The 24,720-nt window shown below is 44.3% G+C and overlaps 1 pseudogene; it reads right to left on the bottom strand.

Annotated features, from left to right (window-relative positions):
- LOC131397707 (leukocyte immunoglobulin-like receptor subfamily B member 3) overlaps nucleotides 1-24,720 on the bottom strand; it is a 40,620-nt pseudogene that overhangs the window by 1,099 nt on the left and 14,801 nt on the right.

The raw sequence follows: 24,720 nt of genomic DNA, 5'->3' as shown, positions 1-24,720 counted from the left end.
TACTTGTCTGTCCTCTTCTGCTTGTCTGTCCTTCATGCCCAGCGATTCCTCTGACAGGGGGAAGGAGAGGCGGCCACTCGCCACCTGGGTCTTGATCTAGAGTGGTTCACTTCACAGTACATCACTCCTTGGGGGTCTTCATCTTGGGGGCCCTGCTGGAGGGAGACAGAGGGACATAAACAGTGTCTCCCTGACCCCACTGTTGACCTCCTTCAGTCAACCGTCCACAATATAACAGAGTGAGATCACTTTCCTGATGGAATCTTCAGGGATGTCCTGAGCCTTGGACATCTGGATGCTTTCTATGGTTCTGGCTCTTATCCTAACACTCTCTCTCTCACTCATTTATCTTCAGCCATGTGGCCCATCTTCCTGAAAAAGCATGTTGCTGCCTGAGGACATTTACACCTGCTGTTTCCTTTGCCCCCTGCATGAGCTCTATCCCTTTTCCTTGCTTTATCTTCCTTAACAGCACTTTGCACTCTAGAATGGTACTCTCATAGTTGCATGCTGTCTCTCACCCAGGAGGTGAGATCAAGGAGTGTGGAGGTAGTTTTCTCACTGCTGTACCTGCAGCACCTGAATGGAGCCGGGTACACAGTGAGCTCCCTGTGCACATTGTTGGGTGAATGAATGAAGAGGGGCTTGCGGGTGATTCACTTATTCATGCATCCTCTTGAGACCTGGGGGTACACCCCAACAACCAGGTCAGACAGAGGATGAGTAACCAGGACAGGAGGCCACGTAGGAGGGGCCACGTGGTCACAGAAACCAGGAGGAGTGACGTCACAGCAGGAAGACCCAAGGTGCCCGAGAGGACAGGTCAGTGTGGGTCGCTGCTGAGAGCTAGGTGACGTGAGGACAGCAAAGTGTCAATTGGATTAAGTTTCACAAAGGAAAGGTACTTGGTGGCCTGGATATGAGCAGGGGTCTCACCTGATCGTCCACCTCCACCCCCTCCTCAGGCCGTGTGTCCTTCCCTGCAGCATCTGCTGGGACAGAACAGGGGGTGCATTTCTTGGCAGGATTCCCTGAGATCTCTCAGGGCTGCAGGCCCCCCTCTGCTCCCAGATGGGCCACTGAGGTCCAGGTCGTAAGGAGACGTGCTAGAGGTCACTCAGGATGGGATTTCAGTCCTTCTCACCCTGAATCCCCAGAGCCTCCCAACCTGTGCCCCCATGGCCTCCTGAAATCTCTGTGCCCACCCCCCAAGGCGGCCCCTCCTCTCCTATCACAGAGGGTCTCTTCCTGGGTGTCCACAGCTGGGCTGGAGCTGGGGCAGGAGACGGGAGTGTTAGGGGCAGAGAGGGGGCCAAGGGTGGGGTGGGAGTCTGGGGTCTTCAGGACAGGAATTTCCTGATCTGCAGGCCTCTGTCCCTGGGATCTGGGTCTGCAGCCCGTGCAGGAAGTTGGAGATCAGCCTGTCTCTGGGCTGGGCCACGATGGACAGAGTTTCAGTCCTGGGATGTCATGACCACTTTCCCTCCAGAGGCGATTTGAGAGAAAAGAAGAAAAACTTAACACATACTTTTGTTGATGTTTCAATATTCCTTGAGATTGAAAAGCTGAAAGACACCTTAGATGTGAACATACCTCCTGTATTAAGTGTTTTCTTTTGAATTTTCTGATTTGAGATTCTGGAAAGTCTTTTTCTAGTTGACCTTCCCATCTATGTGGTTTCCCTCTCGCTTGTGCCCTAGCCCACCTCCTCCTCTGACATGGGTCACCATGTTCCCTGCTCACCCGATGTCCTGTGTTCGCCCTGACGCCAGTGTTGGAGTAGGAGGAGGAAAAGGAGGAGGGAAAGCACCAAGACAAAGGCCACCGAGACCCCAATCAGAGCCTTCAGTTAACCTTTGAGACATTGAGCATAAGTGATATCATGAATGAGCAAGTGATGCTATTTAATTGAGCGCCTACTGTGTGCCAGGCACGTGCTGAGGTCTGTGCATTCATGTTCTCTAACTCACAGCAAGTCATGCAACAGAGAACAGCCACCCCCACCACCCATTTCACAGATGAGGAATGTGAGGCACAGAGAGGTAAATAATGTCCCCCACGTCAAGCAGTCTGAAGTGGCAGAGCTGGGACTGGAACCCAGAACCATGGGTTCCTTTGGGTTTTTTATTATTATTATTTTTTATGCTCTCCCCTCACCCTCCAGACAAAGCCCCAGTGCAGAGACCTGTCCATCAAACTGAATACACAGCCTTTCAACCCCTCTCCCAGCCCAGGTCCACCTTCGGCTCTGCAGAGGCCTGGCACCTCCACATGGGACCTGTGTGGACATGGCATATGTGTGTCTGGGAAGGCCAGGAAGGACAGCCCGGTCCTTCCAGATCTCTAAACATGGCCAGGCCTCTGAGTGACGCTAGAGGGTCAGATTGTCTCCAAATAGCACCAGCAAGCTTGGCTGGGCTCAGAGGGAGGGCTCCCTGTACATGCCTGGAGAAAAGGGGACAGTGGCATTGAAGGAGATGCACACCCAAGATAGCCCACTGGCGCCTGCAGTGAGAGTAATCACTCGTCCCTCCCGAAGGATCCTACTCGGTGGTTCAGGCCCCAGGAGGCCATGTCACCAACTTCCATCACCCACAGGGCACAAAGCTTAGGTCAGTCAGTTTGGGGTCCCAGGAAATCAATGCATCAGGGGGGCCCTCACCTGTGACCTGGAGATGCAGAGGGTGGCTGGGGTGTGACCACACGTAGGAGTAGGAGCTGAGAGAACCATAGCATCTGTAGGTCTCCCCATGGGAGGTGTTCACAGGGCCCACAGGGAAGACAGCCTGCTTCCTTCCGGGACGGATCCTCAATTCCATGTGTCTGGGTGGGTCAGCTCCTCCCTCCTTCAGCAGATGGAAAGTGTCTAATGTGAACTCTGAGCTACAGGAGAGGGACACGTTCTCTCCTGATGCCGCTACAGGGCCTGGGTGGGCTGAGTTGGAGGGTGCACCATACACTCCTGTGGGAAAAGAAGGGAGCTGTGTTGAAGGGGGGACCATCAGCCCACATAACCCAGGTGTTTACTGTGAGGGCTGATGTCCCCTGAACTCACACTCCGTCCCCTTCTGCCTGTGAGAAGCACCCCACAGTGGGAGAGGACTCAGCTCCTCCCACTTACCTGTTACCACCAGGGGCAGGGGGTCACTGTGCTCTCACCAGCCATTCCTGCTGATGTGATATGCACACTGATATAGCCCTGCAGTGTGTGTGCTCACAGGTTCAGTGGAGAAACTTGTCTGGTTTCTGGAGTCCTGTGGGGCCTCTATGTCCAATGGTTTAGAGACCCTCTCTTTATAGGAACGGTAGACTTCAGCCTGCTGAGACCCCTGACACCACATGGTGACAGGGCTCCCCGTGGTGACCATCGGTCCTGGGTCAGCTCAGATGGAGGGTTGTGGGGGGGGTCCTGGAAAGGAATCAGACCTGAAGTGTCAGGGGAGCCCTTCTCCCCTCAGCTTCCCTAGCTGTCACTCAAGGCACCTCCCAATCTGGTCACCGTCACCCCAGACCCTCTGAGCTCCTTCCAGCTGCTCCTTTTTCTGAAGCGGGGAGTGTAGGGGAGGACTTACCTGCCTGTACCTGGTTCCACAGGCCCCAACACAGCCCTGGAAGAGAGTTCCTCTGAGAGCATGTCCACTCCCCACACATAGAAGGTCCAGGCTTGGTCTGGGCCCCTGAGCACTGGGGTTAGATCTGGGGCTGAACACATTCTCCCTCCCCCTGGAAGTTCTGCCCCCACTCACCTCCCGAGTCCTGGTGTCTCTCAGAGATCAGGTCCTGGAAGGGGAGGAGATACCATCTGTTCTCTTGTCCCCAAAACTCACCAAGGCAGAGAAGAGCAGTGGGGGTTGGGGTCCTGGTGCTGCCTCCCATGGTCTCCAGCTGTGCAGACAACTTATAAAGTTCACAGAGCCCAGTAGACAGACCCAGTCAGTGTGAAAGGGTTGACATTTCATGGGTTCCTCCTCTGTGGTCTCACAGGAAGGGGAACAGCCCTCCCAGGGCCTCACTCCACTCTCCCTCAAGGATGGGGCCAAAGAGATAGTAGGCTCTGGGGAACTTCCAGACCAGATCTGAGACTCTCCAGACCCCACACACTCTGCCTAAACCTCATGCCAAACCCAAATCCAGAGAGAGACACTTGTCTCAGAACATAAGGCTTTGACAGGGCAGGAGAGGACCAGCTCAATTTCTGTGCCAACTCTGACTCTGCCTCTTATAGAGGCTTTGTGAGCTGGGACAAATCTCTTCCTTTTTGAGCTTCTGTAAATGCAAATTTTCTTCCTTTCTTTCCTCAGCCAGACTATCAGTCAATTTGTCTTGAACAATACCCGTGTCCAGTCATGGAGCTAGGCACTGGAGAGTCATTGGTTATGGTGACATACTCTTTCCCTGGACTCGTGGGCCAAGATGAATGAAGACAGACATTACAAATATTTAGGTGGCAAACTATTCAGTTACAGTCTTGTTATGAGACTGTTACAATTTGGTAGAAAAAAGCAAATAGGGAACAATGAGATTCAATAACAACTAGTTGGCCTGCAACCTGGGTCCTGGTTGTGAGGGGTCCTTCAGGGGAACTATTCACCAAGGCATGAGCATTTTTAGCCCAAACACAAAGGCATGAGTAGATTTAGCCAGAGCTGGTGGGACATCCTCACCCAGAAAGATCTGAGTTATTCTTAGAATTGAGAGCAGTCAGGAGAAGGCTGGGCTTGTCACACAGGATCTTGAGCACCATGCACCTATTTTGGATTTTATCTTTAAGGCAATAAGAAGATTTTAAGCAATAGACTACATGAATAGACTTCTGTTTTAAAAGGACTACTACCATGTAGAAAGGTAATGCAGCAAGGCTCTATTGCTAATTAATTCTATTGCTAATAATTCTCTAACATCAATCTGGCAACTGGGTGGTGTGTGGATCAGTATTTTAAGTCATTTGTGTGGTTCTCTCAGATGACACTTGCACAAACCTATAACAAAACACATTTACAGTTGAGTGGAATGAGACAGGTTGGCTTCTTGGACTGGCTGGTTGGAAAGGAGTTGGATGAGGGAGACTGGCTGAGGGAGCAGCCTGAGGAAGTCACAGAATTGTTAAATAGCTCAGTTTGTGTGTGTGATTAATTGTGATGAGTTTGGTTGATGAGAAATGTGGTGTTTCCTGGGGCTGTGAGTTTAGCTCAGGCCTGATCATTCATAGCCCTGAATATCAGATGGTGCAGCCAGTATCTTTTTTCATGATGGGAACTTTTTTTCTTCATGAGGAAGATTAGCTCTGAGCTAACATCCAGAGCCAATCCTCCTCTTTTTGCCAAGGAAGATTGGCCCTGGGCTAACATCCGTGCCCATCTTCCTCTACTTTGTATGGGATGATGCCACAGCATGGCTTGACAAGCAGTGCCTCGGTGCAAGCCCAGGATCAAAACCCAGGAACCCCAGCCTCCAAAGCAGAGCGCATGCACTTAACTGCTATGCCACTGGGCCAGCCCCGGTGATGGGAACTTTTTGAAAGTTTTTGAGCAGGGCAGCATCAGACCAGATAGGGTTATTGTAAAAGTCCTTTGGAGATGGTGGGAGGAATGAACTGGAGGAAGGAGTGGGGGCCTGGATTGGAGGACCAGGAAGGAGACTGATGTGATGACACAGATGAGATGTCCTGAGTCTTGCGATGGATCAGGATATTGTTATTAAGGACTCTAGGGACTCGGTGGTGTGCATTTGATGATTGGATGTGAAGTATAAGAGAGTGAGGAACTGAAGGCTGTTCCACTCTCAGCCTTGGTGCCTGGAGGAGCCAATGGGGCCATCACAGGGAGGAGGATCCTGGAGGAGAAGGACGCTTGGGGAGAGGTTTAGAAGACTGATCACCATTTCTCAGAAGAAAGCACAGCTCTCCCTCCTGACCTGGGATTGTTGGTTTTCCTCCCCCCAAACACTTCCCTTCACTGACTTCCTTGTTTCTATAAGTTAGCACCATCTTTTTCTTCATTGTCCTCCTTCAAAATCTCTGAGTCAATTCTGTCTCCTCAGTCCCCATTCCTCCCCTGGGCAGAGCTCTTTGTCTCATACTGTGAATTCTTTCTGCACACACTGGGTGAGACCACGAGTTGGAGGAAAAAACAAGTTTTACAATTTGAAGACACACTCAAGGATCTATCAGACAATTTATACCATTGAACTCCCAGAAAAATTAGATTGATATTATGAAGAAAAAATATTTGACAATATAAGTAGCTTACCATTTCACAGATTTGTTGAAAGTTATAAATTTACATGTCTAAGATGCTCAGCAAATGCAAAATTCAATAAGCTTTAAAAACCATGGCCACACACATCATAATCCAAATCAAACTAGTGAAAACCAAAAAATACCCACAAAAGTTGAAAACATCCAGAGAAAAAATGGCACTAAACACACAGAGGCAAAATCATTTGAATGATTACAGATTTCACATCAGAAACCATCAAGGTCAGCAGATGTTAAAGTTCTGAGACAGAAGAGCCAACTGGGAAACTTCTGGATATATCCTTCAGGAATGAAAACAAAATAAAGTCACGCTTAGAGGAAGGAACACTGAGAGAATTTATTGCCAGAAGACCTGCTCTAAAAGAATTAAGGTAAGTTCTTAGGGCTAAAAGGAAATAATTCTAAAGGGAAACTTGGAATTTCAAGAATAAAGGAAGAGCAGAAAATGGTAAACATCTAGGCAAATGGAATAGCATATTTTTATCCTCTTAAGTTCCTTAAAATGTGTTTGGTTGCCAAAAACAAAACTGACAACATTGTCTGTTGGGGGTTTAATGTATGTAGAGGTAAGACACAGAACAGCTACAGCATAAAGGGATGGGGTGAAAGGATCTATATGGTGTTGGGCTTCTTCATTTCTCTTGAAGAAGTAAAGTGTGAACTCGATGTGCACTCTGTGAAATTGTGTGTATATATTATAATACCTACAACAGCCAGTTAAGAAACAATATGCAAAGAGTTACAGTTAGAACACAAATGGATAAATTAAAATGGAATACTAAAAATATTCCAAAAAGCCAAAAGAAGGCAGGAAAGGGAAAACTGAAGAACAAAAAAATAGAAGGAACAAGCAGAAAACAAACAGTAAAATGGTAAACCTAAAAAGAACCTTCAATAATTACAATAAATGTAAATGGTGAAGCACAGATAAATGGCAGAGATTGTAGGATTGGATTAACAGCAAATAAGACCCCACTGCATGCAGTCTACCAGAGTTTCACTTTAACACAATGATGTAAATAGGTTAAAAGTAAACGGATGAATATATGATGCAAACATTGATTGAAAGAAAGCTCAAGTGGCTGCATAACTTTCCCACTGCTGCTGTAACAAATTACCACAAACTGAGTGGATTTAAACAACACAAATTTATCATCTTACTGTACTGGAGTTCAGAAGTACAAAATCAGTCCTACTGGGCTAAAGTTGAGGTGTCACAGGGGTGGCTGCTTTTGGTGACTCTGCTGTGAGAATCAGTTTCCTGGCCTTTCCCAGCTCCCAGAGATGCCAGCAGCACTGCGCTCCTGATCCCTTCCTTCCATCACTGCAGCCTCTTGATTCCATCATCGTGTTTCCTACCACTGACTCTGACCTTTTTGTCTCCTTCTTACAAGAAGCCTTGTGATGGCCACTGGGTTCACAGATAATCCAGGAAAATGCCCCCACCTCAAGATACTTAATTTAGTCACATCTGCAAAGTCCCTTTTGCCATGAAAGGTAATATACCCACAAGTTTCAGGAACTGGTGTGTGGATTAGTTTGGACTTTGGGAGAAAGCAGATTTATTGGGCCTACCACAGTGGCTACCATATAAGACAGTAAAATAGAAGATATCAGATAAAGTAGCGTTTTGAACAAGAAAATTATTGGGATAAAGGCAGATACTACATGAAGATAAAAAGTTCAACTCACCAAAAAGACCTAGTAATCCTAAATGTGCATGCAGAAAACCTCAAATCTTCGAAGTCTGTAAAGCAAAACGAGTCAGAAATGAAAGGAGAAATAAGTACACGAACATTTATAGTCTTGGATTTTACACTCCTCTCTTGGTAGTTGATTGAGTAAACAGATGTCAAATCAGCAGGGACACAGAGAACCTGAACAATACTGTCAACAAGTTAAACTGATTGACACACAAAGAACACTCCTCTATCAGCAAAATACACATTCTTTTCAAGTGCACATGGAATATTGGCAGTCTTAGTCCATATCCTTGGTTATAAAACAAAGCTGAACAATTTAAAAGAATTAGTATCACACATCACTTCTTTTCTGACCCTAATGGAATATACATAAAAATCTATTACTAGAAAGATATCTGGAAAATCTTCAACTATTTGGAAATTAAAGACCACACTTCTAAAAAATCCATGGTGTGAAGAGATTCTCAAGGAAAATTATAAAATAGCTTGAACGAATGAAAATGTAAATACAGAATACTAAACATTGTGGGGTGCAGCCAAAGCAGAGTTTAGCAGGAAAGGACGAGCAGCAAGTGCTCATGTTGAACAAAGAATGGTTTCTAATCACTAACCTAATGTTCCACCTTAAGCCACAAGAAATAGAAGAGCCAACTCACCCCAAAGTAGGCATAATAAAATAACAATAAAAGACAGAAATCAATGAAACTGAAAACAAACCAGGAACAAAAATCAATGAAACTCAAAGCTGATTCTTTAAAAAGACCAATAAGGGACCGGCCTGGTGGCATAGCGGTTAAGTGCACACACTCTGCTGTGACATCCCAGGGTTCAGACACCGGGCGCACACTGATGCACCACATGTCAAGCCATGCTGTGGCAGCATGCCATATAAAGTGGAGAAAGATGGGCACGGATGTTAGCCCAGGGCCAGTATTCCTCAGCAAGAAGAGGAGGATTGGTGACAGATGTTAGCTCAGGGTTAACCTTGCTCACAAAAAAAAAAAAAAAAAAAAAAAACAGTAAAACTGACAAACCACTAGCCAGACTAATCATGAAAAAAACCGACAAGAAACAACTTGCCAACATCTGGCTTGAAGGATGTGATATCACCACTAATATGATTATTTTCAAATAATTAATAATTAAGAGAATAATAAGAGAATATTACTACAAACAACCCTGCCCATAAATTCGACAACCAAAATGGAATGGCCAACTCTTGAAAGACACAAACCACAGACTCACTCAAGAAGAAATCATCTGATATTCTTGAAAAATATGAAATTGCATTTGTAGTTAAAACAATTTTCCAACAAAGAAAACTGGCCACAGTGGTCTCACTGGCATATATCACCAAGCATCAAGTGAAGAATTAATTCAATTTTTCACAATCTCTTCCAGAATATAGAAAAGAAAGGAACACTTTGTAAGAATTTTATGAGGCAAGTATTACTCCAAACTGAAATCAGACAAAGATAGTACAGGGAAAGTAAGGTTCAGACCAATGTCCCCAGGAACAGAGATGTAAACACCCTCACCAAAATATTGGTAAATAAAAACCGTGGTTATAGGAACACGACAATCATTAGAACCAAGTGGGATTTATCCTCAGATGCTAGACTAGTTCAGCACTTGAAAATCAATAAATGTATCCACCATGATAAGAGACTAACAAAGAAAAAACACATCATTAGATATATACACGCACACACAGATTTGATAAAATAAATAAAATGCTCAGCTATACAGGAATAGAAGGGAAGTTTCCTAATCAGATAAAGAGCACCTATGATCTATGTTTAGCTAAGATCATAATGAATGGTTTTCCACTATGGTTGGGAATAAGGCAATGATGCTTTCACCATTTCTATTCAGAACTGGCCAGAGCATTGAGACAAGTGTGAGGAATAAAAGTCACACAGATTGAAATGGAATAAAACTGTCTTTATTCCCAATCCATGTTATCATGTGTGGAGGAAATACTGAGGAATCCTCAAAGGAGCCTCTACAACTAATAGGTGAAAGAGCAAGGTCTCAAGATAAGATCAATATTCTAAAGTCAATTGAATTTTATTGTCTAAATTAACAAGGAACATTTGGAGAGAAATATTAAAATACAATACTATTTAAAATAGCTCAAAAACCAGTAAACAAGGAGGGATCAATATAAGTATAGATGTCTAAGATCTGAAAACTATAATGCTTAGCTAAGAGAAATTAAAGAAAAATTAAAAAAACAGGAAGAAGCAATATCCCATGATCATTGATTGAAAGACTCAATATTGTTAAGATATCAGCTCTCTCTAAACCGATATGTATTCAAGGCCACTCCAATCAAAATTGCAACTGACTTTTTCAGCGATTGACAGACTGATAGTAAAATTTATGTGGAAATACAAAAAAGCAATAGTAGTACTACAATTTGGAAAGGGAGTAAAATTGGACATCTTCTTACAGCAAGACTTGCTATGGAAGGAACAAATGTGATGGGCAGTGTGGTATTTGCTTAAGGATAAGAGGTAGAAAAATAGACAGAATGGAGATCCCAGAGGTAGACCTACACATAGATGATCGATTGACTTAACAAACTTCAGAAGTAGTTTCTTGAGGAAAAGATCATCTTCTCCACAAATGTGGCTGGGACTGACACCGAACCAAGTGGGCTCACCTCTTGGTGAGTTAAATAAGACTCTACGCCAGTGTTAAGTTGTCTCACAAAGTAAAGTGTATTTGCAGCAAATAGGAGGCCATGAGGAATCATCTCCAAAGTCATGGCGTTCCCGAACAAAGGAAAGCAGGAAATTTTATTTGGTTGGGGAATGAATATTCAAAAGGGAAATGTGGGTATTAACTTGCACAGGCTCAGTTGGAGAACATGCTTCCACCTGATGAGGCCTAAGCTCCCCCTGGAGAGATCTTTGCATTAAAAATAAGGCAAAGGTTGTGGGCATAGCTCTTGCCATGAGGCTTGATCGGTTTCAGGATGGCTGGTGGTTACATCTCCCTTGAGTGCCTGGCTTGGTCAGTTTCAGGATGGCTGGTGGTTACATCCCCCTTGACATGTAAAAGGAAAAGAAACAACCTGGAAAAACAGTTAATTGCTTCCAAACCCACCCTTGAGGTTCTAGAAGCACCTAGTCAGTGACAAATTCTCCCTCTAGTTTTATCCTGCTCCTCAGTCTTGAGGGGCATGGATCGAGGGTCCATCTTCTGTAACTGCTTCCTGCTGAGCATAGGTGTTGTCATAGGGACCAGTAGAGCAGCTGAATTCCCATCTAATCTCAGATAGGTTTGTGGGTCCCCAGAACCATAGCCCCAAGTTGTTCATAGAAATCACTTGTAATTTCATAGCCTCAATGTGTTCAGGATCTGGGCATACTTGCCCTTCCCCCTCTAAATTCCATCAGCTCATTATAATCTAGATTCTGGGTTGCCCATTTCTCTGATGGACCTAGTCCTTCTGCTCAGAAACATGCAACCTCCTTGGAAGCGTACTGTGTCTAAACGGTATGGAGTTCATTAGGATCCAAGGCAGAGCCTGGGGTGGACAGCTGGTCGTTACTTATCTGAACAAGTAGTCAGAGAGAAAACTCACAGGAATTATGCCTGCATAGTTCATAGAGTGATTTTCTTTTCAGGTGAATGGCTTAGAAAGCAAAGGAGAAACAACCCAAAAGTTTTAACAACCGCCAAGTACACAATTTGCTTTTAAACTACGACAAAAACAAATTTTAGTGACAGTGAGGTAGCTACAGGTCACCTGCTTACATTTCTTCTCCAAAACATTTTTCTTAGTACAACTGGCTTGCATAACACTTAAATGTAATATCAAAAAATAGATTTCTATTTTATAGTCAATAGTAACTTAATAACACATGAAAAAAACATTCTATGGAAGCATTTATAATATTCCTAAGTTTATCTTGTACCTTGAGATCTTAGATGTTTGATGAGGTCTAAATTCTGAAGCTTAACCCACTTTCTTTACATGCATAAGGTTTCTCACCAGTATGAATTCTCTGATGTATAATAATGGCTAAGTGGTAACTGAATATTTTTTCACACTCATTACAATGAAAGAGTTTCTCTCCAGTACGAGTTTTATGGACTTCAGAGGTTATTAGTCATATAAACGCTGGCCCATTGTCACTCTGAATTAATCTAGACAGTCCAAATCAGGGTAACAACACTTTTGTTACTTTATTCACTGTTTTATTTTTTTGTTAAAGATTTTATTTATTTATTTATTTATTTTCCCCTTGAAGCCCCAGTAGATAGTTGTATGTCATAGCTGCACATCCTTCTAGTTGCTGTATGTGGGACGCGGCCTCAGCATGGCCGGAGAAGCAGTGCGTCCGTGCATGCCCGGGATCCGAACCCGGGCCGCCAGCAGTGGAGCGCGTGCACTTAACCGCTAAGCCACGGGGCTGGCCCTATTCACCCTTTTATACCTACAAGGAATGGCTTCAATCCTCCCATAAATGTATCCACAAATACCAAGAGATATTTGTACCCTCCAGGGGCCGTGGGCATAATAGTAAAATCAAATTGCCAGTCTTCCACCGGTAAAGTCTCCGAATTTGAGTTGCTTTGGCCAGGGGAGGTACAGGAGGTCTGGTTTGTACATTATTCTTCTGGCAATAAACACCTTATCCAGTTATTTTTTTTCAATGTTTTTTATACCTGGGGTGTTTATGAACTTACGAGCCATAGGTATAAAGTCTCTTCTCCTTAATGGGTAGAATCATAAGCACTCATAAGGAGCCCTCAAGCTGTTTGTTTGGGGACTCAAATCTTCCCTCGTGGGTACAGCATTTAGCCCTTAACTATTGGGGACCACTGAGAAACCTGTGTTGTGTCTTCTCATACTTCATCAGGGGAATACACTGGTGTAGACTCACAGGGGTGTAGAGTGGGAATTAATGGCAGGCCCTTTTACCTTTCAGCAGCTGCATCTGCCAAGTTATTTCCTTTTATGGCCTTGGATTCCCTACTTTGGTGGCCTTTACAACGGACCAGAGTTACTTCCTTGGGGCCCTGTACTGCTTCTAGCAGTTTAAGGATCTCTGGCCCATGTTTAATTTCTTTATTGCTGCTATTAAAGAGTCCTCTTTCTTTCCAAATGGCTCCATGAGCGGGTATTACAGAGAAGGCATATTTAGAATCTGTGTTTAATATTATTTTCTCTTTTCCCAATTCCATAGCTCTGCTTAATGCAATTATTTCTGTCTTTTGGGCCGAAGTGTCTAGTGTCAGCCCCTTGGCCTCTATGGTTGCATGCAGAGACACTACTGCATAACCTGCTCTTCTTTGTTCATTATTCATGAAACTGCTCCCATCTACAAGCCATACTTCCTCTGCACTAGGCCATGGTTCACTCTGGAGATCTCTGTGGCTAGAGTAAACCTGATCAATCACCTCTGGGCGAGCATGGGTAACGAGCCCATTGGAATCAGGGAGCAGGGTAGCAAGGTTTAAGGTATGACAGGGCTTTAAGGAAATCTGATTCTATTCTGGGATAGCCATAGATGTCCTTTAGTCTCTAGGTGGCTAGAGACTTGAGGAGGGTCCGCACCATCACAGGTGGGCCCATAGCCAGTTTTTCTGCTTTCTTAAGAGGCAGGCGGCAGCTACAGCTCTCAAGCGTGGGGCCATCCTTTAGCCATGGTGTGTAGCTGCTTTGAGAATTGGGCTACCACTCTTTTTAGGGGTCTCAACATTTGGGATAGCACTCCTATAGTGATTCCCTGTTTTCATGAACCCCCAATATTTTGTAGTCTCTTTTTAGATATTTGTGCCTTTCCTTTATCCCTTACTGGCTAAGAAGTTGAACATATTTAACTCAATTCTGACACTGTCTACCTGGACACGGCATCAGATCCCACAGAGTAAGGATTCAGTCCTACAGGATAACTCTTTGCCTCCCATTTTAGATGCCAAATGCAAGTCCAGATTGTTATATGTGCTTCTGACCAACAGCCACAGACCAGAGGTTTCCATAATCCCCTGCTTGGGTTTGATTCATTTGATAGAGCGGCTCACAGAATTCAGAAAAGCGTTTTACTCAATAGCCGGATGGAAGGGAGGCATAGAGCAAAATATGTAGAAAAGAGACCTTCAGCTCCCAGACCCTCTCTGGGCATGCCACTCTCCCCAAATTTCCACGTGTTCATCAACCCAGAAGCCCTCTGAACTTCATCCTTTCGGGCTTTAATGGGAACTTCATTACACTTGCGTAGTTGATTAGATCACTGACTTTTGGTAATTGAACTTAATCTTCAGCTCCTCTCCCCATCCTGGAGGTGTGGGGATGGGGACAGGGCTTCAAGTTCCAACCCCCAAATCACACAATTGGTTTCCCTGACAACAAGACCCCACCCTTAGGGGCTTTCCAAAGGTAGGACTAATGTATTAATCATAACCAAGGATGCCCCTATGGCTCTTATGTGAGGAACTACAAGAGTTTCAGGAGCTCTCTGCTAGAAACAAAATGAAGATATCTACTATTATAAACCCAGTACTGTATAGCATTGACAGCACTGAATTCCTGAACTAATTTATATTCCCCTTTTCCCAGCCTTTTACAAATCTATATTCTCCAGTTCTAAAGGCCCATTGATTACAGGAAAGATTTCCCTTTACAGCTTTTGATTTCAAGGGGTACGATCTTACCCAGAGCCAGTGATCCATCTGCTTCAATGTTACCTTTACTGGCATAGCACCAGCTGCTCACCTCACCTGTCCTTGGGTCCATAATTTCAAGTTAGCTTAGTTTAAAACATTTAGGGGAGTCTCTTCCTTCTTAGGTGCTGACATATCCTGTAATAGGGTCATAAACTGAACTCCCTGACTTTTGGGAGCTTGGATCTCTATTTTATCTTGTTCCCAGCTTATGGAGGCCCCTAACTTTAGATAGCATGTCCCTCCGCAGAAGGGGAACAGGGCATTCTGGTACATACTGAAAAGAATGCTTCAGCATATTTTTATCCTATTTCACAGGTCATGGTCTCCAGAAATCTTTTGGTCTCTCTTTTTCCTGATACCTCTTTTATTTCACGCTTTCGTTTTGAAAGGTTTACATTTTGGCCATTCAACACCAAGAAAATCGCTCCAGTATTGAGCAAGAATTTTTATTATGTTCTCTTCCTACTGCCAAGTTCACCAGGGCTCCTAGAGTTCTCTGGGGAGCCCCATGGCCCCATCACATCTCATTTGCAGTGAACGGAAGTTGCCATGGCTCAGTCTTTTTCAATCCCTTCCCTCTATGGGGACGATCTGGACAATCCTGCCATCAATGCCCTTCCTGTTTGTAGTAAGTGCACCAATTAGACCCCAACTTTGTTGGTAGCTTTTTAGTCCCTTGGTGGGTCCTGGGTCACTCACCCATGGCATCTTCCTTCTCTCCCTCGGGTTACCTTGAGTAGGCTGGAGGGCCATAGCTAACAAGGAGGGTTGCCTTTTTATCTTCTTGTCTTCCTTTTCATCCTTGGGTTCATCCCGGCTATTGTACACCCTAGAGGCAGCCTCTACCAGTTGTGCAGGGTTAGTATCAAGACCGATAGCCAACTTTTGGAGTTTTCTACAGATGTCTGGAGCAATTTGAGATGCGAAACAGTTATTAATAACCACTGTACTGTGTGGGCCTCGGTGTTCTAATTTGTGTATCACCTGAGCCATTCCCGCAGTCTCTGAAAAATGGGTGAAGGGGTTTTCCTCAGGGCCTTGTTGGACCTATCTTAATTTAGACCAGTTAATGGGGGGCTGGCCTACTATTTTCATGGCTTTCAAAAGCAAACCCCCAAAATATCCTAGCTTTTTGATCATCAGGGTCATTAAGATTCCACCCAGGGTTAGTCCCTGGCACAGCCAGTTCACTAGGCTTGCGAATGTCTAATCTTGGGTCATAACAGATGACTTTTCCTCAGCCGTGAGGAGTGTAGTTAAGAGGCTTTGAATATCTGCGCAGGTTGGATTATGAGTGGAGAATATTCCCTTTGTCAGGTTTATGAATTCCTCTGGGTCGGCCCTCAATCCTTTAGTGTGTGCCTTCCAATTATACAGATCAGAGGTGGACAAGGGGACATGCACATTAATAAATCTCCCCTCAACATCCGGCACCTGTCTTAGGGTATATATCCCAAGTTTGTAACTGGTCTCTAATCTAGTTGTACTATCAGGAAGAGGAAGGTGAAAGGTCTGTGGCTGTTGGAGAGTCCAATTCCCTGTAGAGGGATTGCTCCGGGTGGACAGTAAAGGGTTTGGTCCTGTTACAGCCTCCAGAGTCTCTCGGGGCTCACCAGCTGGTCCGAAGCTGGAGTATCTGAGTGAGGTGGGCTTCCCTCAGTCTCACGGTTCCTGATTTGGAGAAGCAAGTCCGCCTCAGCAGAGACATAGTGTCATGAAGCACTGGACATGAGGGATTTCTTCCCATTTAACATTTAGGGTCCCCGTTTCTGGCATTTTCCCCCATCTTCCAGTGAATATTGTGGCCATGCTGTCACGTGTTCTTGTGTCAGTGGTAAATGCCCGACGACCTTCCAATTCTGGAGGATGCAGCCCAATAGGCTCTCCTCCAGGACGGAGCCTGTTCCCCCCATATTCCAGCTCCTTCTCTTATGGTCTGTTTCCAACCTCCCGGGAGCAACCTGTAACTGTTAGTGGTGATGCAGATGCCACAAGCTCGTGCCCAGAGGAGGTTTAGCATCCTCATAGCCAGAAACTTGACCCAGGCCATGTAACTAAATCCTTAAGGAAAAATAAAACAGATAGACACTGGCTTTCACCCAGCAACCACTGATAGGGAGCCCAAGGAAACAAAAAACCTACGAAACTGGCAAACAGATAGCCATTGATGATTAAGTAGCTAGGAACTAAAGTTTTTTTTCCTTTTTGCAATTACTGATTGTAGCTTTTAGTTGCTTCCCGCCTATTGTTAGCTGTGCTCTTTAGGCAATATGCTATCTGACTCTCACTAGATTCCTATAGATAACATCTCCCTGGTTATCACCATGGTAATGAAGGTTTGAACTGTTTTTCAGTAATTTGAACCCCTTGTTCACCTCAGGCCGGTTGAGACTGCCCACTCATCAACTGGGCCCATGAAGATGTCCGATAAGCGACCTTTTGACATCAAGAGGCTAAAAACTCCACCCTTGAGTCATGCCAATGCTGCCATTTTGTGAACATGCATCCTATGAAGAGACATGATGTCTGACTATGCTTGCACAGATCGTCAATTACCTCACCCCTCTTCACCTCCAATCATCTATCTCCACATTTCATACCACCTTGCCCCCAATCCCATAAATATCCCTGAGTCCCTGTTTTTGGGGAAGTGGATTTGAGACTTGTTCTCCCATTTTCCTCACGTGGCTGCCTTGTGATTAAACCCTCTCTCTCTGCAATCTCGTTGTCTCAGTGATTGGCTTTCTCGGCGGCGGGCAAAACGAACCTGGTTTGGTGACACCTAGGAGTCCAGAAAAGCCAGACTGTGGAAAATGTTGAGCATTCTTGACAAAAATGTTATGTCAAGCGTCCCTGACAAAAATGCTATGTTGAGCATCCTCAACAAACACACACACGCACAAACAAACAAACAAAACCTGGTTCAGCAACTCCAGAGGGGTTTAACCCCATTCAAGGGGACCCCCTCCTCCAATCAGAGGCACAACACAAAGACAGACTCAGTGACCTCAGGTGGCCTCAAACCACCACCTCATCACTCCAGATGAGATTCAATCTTCAGAGGGGATTTGACCCCTAGACAGACAGACTCAGTGCACTCCAGGTGATATTCAATCTCCAGATGGGGTTTGACACCTGACTTCTCACCAAGGATTTCTCCCCTTTCACCAGAACCAGGCACCAGCCCTTCTGGAGTGGCTGAGTCATGCAATCCTTCCAGACAGAGGGGACTTTCACTCCCCTGAGCCAGGCTACCTGCAGGAAGGGACTCAAACCCCAAAGCCAGGCCCCAACAGGCAGGCTTTGTGAGACAACTTAAGAAAATAACTCCCATAGCCATGCCTTGGGCTTGGCGCCACTCACCTCCATTGAGAGATCCTCCCAGCAAAGCACTCAGTGTGGCCTCTGAGTCTCTCAATCAGGTAGCGACGTCAAGCTGGTGGCACAGGCACCACTAAGGGGTGTATCCCCTCTGGGCCACCAATTTGATACCGAACCAAGTGGGCTCACCTCCTTGTGAGTTAAATAAGACTCTACACCAGTGTAAGTTGTCTCACAAAGTAAAGTGTATTTGCAGCAAATAGGAGGCCATGAGGAATCATTTCCAAAGTCATGGCATTCCCGAACAAAGGAAAGCAAGAACTTTTATTTGGTTGGGGAATGAATATTCAAAAGGGAGAGGCGGGTATTCACTTGCACAGGCTCAGTTGGAGAATATGCTTCCACTTGATGAGGGCTAAGCTCCTTCTGGAGAGATTGTGGCATTAAAGATAAGGCAAAGGTCATGCGCATGGCTCTTACCATGAGGTTCGATCAGTTTCAGGATGGCTGGTGGTTACATCTCCCTTGACTGCCTGGCTTGGTCAGTTTCAGGATGGCTGCTGGTTACATCTCCCTTGACACATAAAATGAAAAGAAACAACCTGGAAAAACGGTTAATTGCTTCCATCCCACCCTAGAGTTTATTGAGGCACATAGTCCGTGACAGAAACACTGGATATCTGATTGGAAGAAAATGAACGTTGACCTTTACTTCACACCATACACGGTAATTCACATGAAATGTAACATAGATCTAATTGCAAAAGTCAAAACCATAAGAAGCCTAAAAGAGAATATTAAAGAAAATATTTACAACCTTAGATTAGACAAGAATTCCTCAGAAAGATACAAAAACCACAAACAACAACAAAAAGAGTAATTGGAGTTTATAAAACTAAATACTTTTGCTCTTCAAAAGACAGTGTTAGATAATGGAAGAAACAAGCAAGACTAAGTGAAAATATTTATTGTGTGTGTGTGTGTGTGTGTATCTGATAAGGAATTTGTATGTAGAATAAATATGGACTTTTACAAATAATGATAAAACCCTCCCACTCGAGCAAAAGAGTTTGAACAGACATTTCTCAAAAGAAGGTATTTAATTGATCAATAAGCACATGAAACAATGCTAAACAGCAATAACCATTAGAGAAATGAAACTAATACTAAAATAAGATATCAATATAATGGACGATTTTTAAAAAGCATTATACTGCACAAAAGAGGGCAGAAACAGAAGAGTATACACCTTATGATTCCATTTTTATGTAATTCTAGATTTGGCAAGATGGAAACTTAGTGAAGAAAGTTGATTGCTGTTTGTTTCAGTCTGGGTTTGGGGGTGTAGATCGACTGAAAAGGTCACCATGGAATTGTAGGAGTGATGGCAATGTTTTGTATACTGATTGTGGTGATAGTTGTTACAGGAATTTCTACATTTGTCAAAGCTGGTCAAATGACACACTTAAAGGGGGTACATTTTGGGTCTCCGTATTCACACACATAGGTAGTAGTTAGGGTCAGTGTCCATTCCACCAGGGCTGAAATCAACTTGCAAACACATGTCTGATTTGCTTCCATGAGGCACAACATGATATTAGGGCTTTTTGTTGGTATCTGCTGCTGAGACAATGGCCATCCATCAGTGTCTGTAGTTGGATCGGTCTCAGTGACAGGTGGTCCATGACATCAGGCTCAAGAGTAGCCTCCATCTCTGCCGCCAAGGGTGTCCTTCATAGGCCCACCGTGTAAACACTGGGATGATGGAGAGCAGATGCTGGCTAGTATCTGTTGAATGAGCCTTCCTGTCCCCTTGGTTGTTAAGGACCTTGTCTACAGTGGTGCTCTCTGGGGACATTGATATCTGATTCAAGATCCAGTACTTTGTGCCCACTCCTGTACATCTGTGCATACATATGGCTCCTTCCTGGATATCCTGGTCTCCTCCATTTTGCTTCTTCCAGTTCCCTGACCATATAGACAAGGTATTTGCTACTATCCTGCTGTCTGTGTACACATTTACATGCAGACAGTTCTCTTTCCACAAAAAATGCGTTATCCTTTTCATCACCCAAATGTTTGCCCACCGAAGGCATTTTCTCTCATCAGATTCCGCTGAGTGGGGCTCTAGAGCAACACTATTTGAAAATACCCCACCACCCAGGCACAGCCCAGGCCACAGCTCTGTAGACGGCAGCTGAGGAGAGGTACCATTGTGACAAGTATGGACTGGGGTGTCATGTGCACCAAACCCACATCTTTGTGTGACTCACCTTTGTCCTCTGGACCTGTCCATGGCACCAGGTGTACCACTGTCATCCAGCAATTGATTGTACTCTTGCGACTTGGCGGGAATGACAATAGCCAGTTCATCATGGATGTACCCAGTTGTGTAAATACTTCATGTCTCCTTGTTGGTCATTCAGTTTCTGTTGGGAACCAGTACCATGTCAGGAGGATCTTTTCAAACGGCTTCTTCTTCCTTTTGCAGGTGATGTGATGGCAGGGGATAAACTTCAGATCTGCCATTGGGGCTCAAGAGGGACTTCACACAGCATCCCCGTACACAGGGTACTTACAGCACCAGAGGACCTGGTAGATGACATGGCTGCAGGGACCTGGTGCTGCAGAGCCCTGACTTCTTCCGGACTTCACACAAACCTGCAAACTTCTCAGTCACCTGGCTTCCACCATCCAAAGCCTCATACCCAGAATTGTGTCTCTTTTTAACTGTGAGGCGTTGTGATGTGCGATACAGGGCGTGTCTTGGCAGGTCTCAGAAAGCAAAACCTCTGTAAATTTCACTGCTTTGGCAGATCTTGAATCTTTGAATTTCCTTTTTCTTTTTTTTAATATCCCACCATCTGGAGTACATACCAGGGCAACCAGAGTACTAACCACCCTCAACTCTTCATGTCAAATTAATATGATGTCACCAATATTGTGGACAAATGTGATGTTCTGCCCAATGTCAAGATGCTGAGGGTCCCTTTTTATGATGCTGTGAAAGAGGGAGAGTTAGTTCATCCCTGGATACTGTGAACAAGTACTGCAGTCCATCCCAGGGGAAGAAGTGCTGCTTCTCAGTTACCAGATCCGCAGATGCACAAAAGTGACCAAAGGCTGCAGAATGCTTTCCAAGTAAATGCATCCATCCTGCAGAGCAGCTGACAGGAGTCAGTACTTGGGGAGGTCTGTGTTCCTCCACAATCCACCATCCATGATCCATCCAGTTTTTCAGGGGCCAGGCTGGTGTATTAAACAGGGATATGGTGACCCCACCTCTGCCTCCTTTAAGTCTTTGAGGGTGGCACTAACCTTTGCTAGTCCACCTGAGTGCAGGGTTGTTGTTGATGGCTCTGCCAGGCAGTATGAAAGTTATACTGTTGAGTATACAGATTCTGCTTTCTTTCTGTCAAGAGTATGTAACTATGTTTTGGAAGTCAATTAAATGACTTTTTGGTTCAGCTTTTCCTTTCAAGCCTTTAATAACAGTCTATGTTTAGGTATATCCTGCAGCTCATTTGGCCTGACTGCTCTTCTGGGGGTGTCTTGATTGCTTCAAATGTTCCATAGATTCCTTATGCTGCGTGGAATTCAAACATCTCCGTTCACTGTGTGAGATATTGGAATTAACTAAACCTTAATTTACCCTTGTTTCCTAAAGTGTTAGTAGATTAACAAAGGATGCAAACATCATTGCATAAATGCATATATGTTTGTTTTTGCTGCCTCAAGGTTTGAAAATGATGCGAGGTAAATGTTCATGGAGGAAAAGTAACTGGGCAGTTCTGACCCTCTGTTCTCTGCACTGTCCCAGAGTCCACGTGTTTTCTTCCCATTCTTCTGTCTTCCTTCCTCATGTTCCAAGATTCCTCCCTTTATCAGTTCATTTCTGGGTCAAGAACTTCCTTTTCCATTCATTTAGGGGAGGGCTGCTTGTGAAAAATCCTCTTAGCTTCCTTCACCTGAGAGTGTTTTTATTTCCCCTTCCTTCCTGAAGGATAATTTCACCTTCGGTAGAATTCAGGATCAACAGTTCTTTTCTTTCTGCACCTGAAATGTTGTTCGACTTGCTTCCCGCCTTCACGGTTTCTGATGGGAACCCTGTTGTCATCTGTGTGGTTTCCCTCTATGGGCAGGTGGCATTTCTGTCTCACTGCATTCAAGGAGCTTGTCTTTTGTTTCCCTTAGTTGGGTCATGATGCGTCTTGGCATGGATTTCTGTGGGCTTCTGCTGTTTGGGGTTCACTGACTTTCATGAATATGTAGCTTTATGATTTCTGCCAAGTTTGGGGAAAATCCAGCTATTATCTCTTAAACAGTTTTTCAGTCTCATCCTCTTTCTCCTCTGCTACTAGGACTCAGATCACATGGATGTGAGATCTCTTGTTAGAGTCCCACAGGTCCTGAGGCCCCATTCATTTTCTTTTCCAGCTCATTTGCTCCCTGTTGTTCAGATTGAGTAATTTCTATTGCTCTGTCTTCTCGGTCATTATTTCTGAGTAATTTCTATTGTTCTGTCTTCACAGTCATTATTTCCTCCGTTCTCTCCATTCTGCTGTTGTGCCCATTCAGGAGGATTTTTATTTTGACTATTGTATTTTTCAGATCTAAAATCTCCATTACCACCTTCTTTGTATCTTCTTTTTCCTTGTACCCTTTTTTAAAGATTTGTTTTAAGCATGTGTGTAATTGCTCATCAAAGCATTTTTATTGTGGCTGCTTCACAGTCCTTATCAGATAACTCAAAGCTTTGTGTCCTCAGTCTCAGGACCTGGTGACAATGGTCTTTTCTCACTCAAGGTGAGATTTTCATGATTCCTGTTAGGAACTGGACATTATGGAAACCATGTTGTGAGAGTGTGGATCTTATTTAAATCTTCTGTTACAAAAAGCCTTCTCTGACACACGGCCGGGGTACTGACTCATTACTGCCAGGTGGAGGGTACAGTCCAGGTCCCCTATGTGGCTCCTTTGATGCTCTCTGTGTCACTCCTGGGGTCTTAACAGTCTTAGTACGTCTGTTGCCTTCTCTCTACTTTTCAGAGTATTCTAAGGTTCACTGCATATACAAGGTCCAGGAGTTTTACTGTGTCTTATGGGTGTTAGGGAGACAAACCTCTACTTCCTCTTGGTCCCAAACTGGAAGTCTGAAATGCCACTGATTTTTATATATTGATGATGTATCCTGTGACACTGGATCAATTCTTTTAAAGGTAGAATAATAGATATTTATACTGTTTTGGGTTTTCCATGCACACAGCTTTGTTATCTGTGAGTAATACAGTTTTATCCCATCCAGTCAGTGCTTATCACATTTTTCCTTTATTTAATTGGTTGAATCTACACATATGATATTATGAGAGAGGTTTCTGTGATTTTCCCATTTTGTAGCTTCATTGTCAGGTTTTACTATCAATTTTTTTGTGGCCTGATAAAATGTGTCAGGAGAGATAGTCCTTCCTTCCTTATTTTTAGTGGAAGCCTATTTAAGTTCAGTACATGCATATGTGTGTGTGTGTGTGTCCATGTGTGTGTATAGCTGTGTGTATGTGTGTATTTCATAAATGCATAAATGTTCAGAAGCATTCACCAGTGAATCTTTCCAGACTCAGAGTTCACTTTTGGGGAAAAATTTTAAATACAGATTCAACATATTTACTATATATGATAATTTAGATTTCCTATTTGTTTTTATGTCCATCATTTTGGCAAATTGTATTTTGATGACTTTGTCCATTTCATCTACATTTTCTAATATATTGGCATCAAATTGTTCATAGTGGTTTATTATCTATTTAAAGTCTGTAGGATCTGCGATGCTATACTGATAATGTAATGTGTGCCTTCTCTTTTTTTTTCCTTGAGTGTTGTGACTAGGATTTATAAGCCTGATTAATGTTTTCAGGAATAATTTTTTTGGCTTTATTGACTTTTCTCTATTTCCATTTGTCCCCATTAGTAGCTACTTTTCTCATTATTATTTGGAATAATTTGATATTTTTTCCTAAATTCTTGGTATAATAGCTTAGGTCATTTATTTTTCAAGGCTTTTCTTTTCTAATATATTCATTCATGGTTCTTACTTTTCCCATTTCGTAAGTTTGATGTCTAATATTTACATCATTATTCAATTTAAAACATTCTCTCACTTTTGTTTTGGATTTCTCATTTCACTCATGGATTACTGAGAAGTCTGCTGCTTTATTTCCAAAATAAGGGGAAATTAGTTATCTTTGATTACAGAATCAGGTGACTCCCAAAGTGTACCAGAAGCTCCTGGTGGTCCACTTTAGGGGTCCAGGCTGGCTGGGGGCCATTAGGAGGTGTCCTTTGGGGTCAACTCCTATGCTGTCTGGGGTCCCTGCAACCTCACTTCCTGGAGGGTGGAGTCTGGGTCCTTCCTGGGCTAGTGGATGGCGAGAGAATTGCACCCACTGGGCTCTGCTGGGGGCTCCTCTGACTTGGAGGAAGGGGATGTTGTCTCTTCTCTGAGGGTCAAGCTGTTCATCTGGGTGTAGGTCACATCCTGGGGGGCTTCAGGTGCAGCAGCCTGGAGCAGGGGGAGAGTGGGAGAAAGGTATGTGGTTGGAGTGGGGGAAGCCTGGGGCCAGGAGAAGATAGGACCCACCTGACTGTCCATCTGTCTGTCCTCTTCTGCTTCTCTGTTCTTCGTGTCCAGCAATTCCACTGACGGGGAGAAGGGGTGTAGATACGCCCTGTCTGAGTCTTGAGTGGTTCCTTTGGGGATAT

The sequence above is a fragment of the Diceros bicornis genome, chromosome 34 (assembly GCF_020826845.1).
Source record: "Diceros bicornis minor isolate mBicDic1 chromosome 34, mDicBic1.mat.cur, whole genome shotgun sequence".
Lineage (NCBI taxonomy): Eukaryota > Metazoa > Chordata > Mammalia > Perissodactyla > Rhinocerotidae > Diceros > Diceros bicornis.
Note: the sequence above shows the minus strand (reverse complement) of the source record. Positions and strands in the feature narration are given on the sequence as shown.